Source organism: Montipora foliosa, chromosome 1 (assembly GCF_036669935.1).
Source record: "Montipora foliosa isolate CH-2021 chromosome 1, ASM3666993v2, whole genome shotgun sequence".
Lineage (NCBI taxonomy): Eukaryota > Metazoa > Cnidaria > Anthozoa > Scleractinia > Acroporidae > Montipora > Montipora foliosa.
The window spans coordinates 25,624,676-25,626,606 of NC_090869.1; the positions used below are offsets into that span (position 1 = coordinate 25,624,676).

Consider the following 1,931-nt stretch of genomic DNA (forward strand, 5'->3'; position numbering starts at 1 on the left):
TATTAGGCGCAAATTAACATCTGAATATGATCAAATGCGCCTTACAACTAAAACTACTCCTAATAATTACAATAAAATATAATTAAGAATACTTGAAATTAATAACTTTAAAAGTAGTCTATCTAACAATAAGAGGCAAAAGCCTTCCTAAATAAATAAGTCTTTATAGTTCGTTTAAAAACCAAAAAGTCATCGATGTCTCTAACACTCGCAGGCAGGCTGTTCCACAATACAGGGGCAGCTGTTTGGAATGATCTGTCTCCCAGAGTTTTCTTTGTTTTCTTTATGGGCAACTGTAAAAGTAGTTCTTTAGAAGAACGAAGCTGGTACTTACATTTATCCTTTAATCGAACCAGATTACAGATATAGGACGGCGCCAGTTGATAAATTGCTTTAAACGTTAAAACTAATATTTTGAACTCGATACGGTAAGTAACGGGTAGCCAGTGCAAAGAAAATAAGACGGGTGTAATATGATTAAACCTCGGAGTTGAACATACGAGCCGGGCAGCACTATTTTGGATGCGTTGTAACTTACTTATGTGTATCGCGGGAACTTTATAAAGAAGACTATTACAATAGTCTAAGCGGCCAATAACAATGGAGTGGACAAGCGTATGTGCGGCATCGATGGTGAGGTACTTTCTGATCCGCCTTATATTGTAAATATGAAAAAACGCAGCTTTACATATCTTATTAATGTGTGGAATCATACTCAGGTTCTGGTCAAACCATGATCCTAAGTTCCTAACTGAAGTTACGGGAACTATACTGCTCTCACCAACGGTAAGACCATCAATGTTCACTTTAGTCAGTTGCTTTCTGGTGCCTATAATCATGAACTCCGTCTTACTATCATTCATGCGTAGTTTGTCCTTGATCATCCACGATCGTATAGCCTGTATGCACTGCTCCATTGCCCCAAAAAGTAGCAGACGAACATAATCATGGATATGTTCATAACGGGAATTCTCAGTTATCATTGACTTACTTCATCCTCATCTTCACTCTTTGCTATTTGAATGACTTCCTCATCTTCCAGTGCAAATTGGTTTTCACGGTCCTGCAATCTACACAAGTTAGTAGATGTTGCGCCATTTGCCATGCCGTTCTTTGTACAGAAGAGATTATATGTAAGATCAGTCACGTCACTTGCATTCGCCAAGAGCACAAAGAACGGGTCACCCTCTCAACACGCCAGACTAGGTCCACAGACCGGTTTCACTGAATGCTTGCCTTGCATCACAGTCCAGGGCCGCAACTGAGCGGGCACAAAGACTTTAACTTGCATTTTGAAAGTTGGTGATTTGGGGTTCGGGGGGCGCATTGGACGGGTGTAAGCCCGTTCTTTATTTGGAAGGGCGGGGGGGACTGGAGACATGGGTGTGACACCTCTTCCCCCACCCACCCCAATGACAATATTTAAAAACGAAACACCAGGAAGTGTCTTTTCCGGCATTTTGGGCCTTTAAATTTCAAGGGAATGATTGCTTGGGTGATTTCGTCTATCTCCAAGTAGAGGTAACTGGGAACCAAGTGCTTCACTAGTCAAAAGCTGCGTCATCATCCTGGCCGCTCTCAGAACTCATCTCTGGCATTTCTGCAGTACAAGACTTTTCTACTTTCTCATCCTCGACGTTCGCCTTATTATCCTGGGGCCTTACCCAGAAAAGAGCGACTTCTGCTTGGATTTTCGGGGTTTTTGAGAGGACATTGCTCAGTTAAGATCATGTTCCGAAGACGAATCCAGTGATTAAGAGAGTGAGTCGCCTGGATGTCAGGACGATTTGACATATTTATATTTTTGTCACATTTCTCGTTTGCTGTAATATTTTAGCTGGTTTTTTCTCTAGTTTTGTATCACCGAACAAAAGAAATAAAACATGAACTGGGGAAATGGTACTGTAATTAAAGTTTATCAGGAGTGATTC

The 1,931-nt window shown here is 41.1% G+C and overlaps 1 protein-coding gene across 1 annotated transcript in view; it reads left to right on the forward strand.

Moving 5' to 3' along the window:
• LOC137994878 (putative 4-hydroxy-4-methyl-2-oxoglutarate aldolase) overlaps positions 1-68 on the forward strand; it is a 7,127-nt gene extending 7,059 nt beyond the window's left edge. Inside the window, exon 2 of the mRNA XM_068840467.1 lies at positions 1-68. This exon is cut by the window's left edge and continues 3,936 nt beyond it. The gene's annotated coding sequence lies outside the window, so the exon portion shown is untranslated.
• Positions 69-1,931: the final 1,863 nt, after the last annotated feature.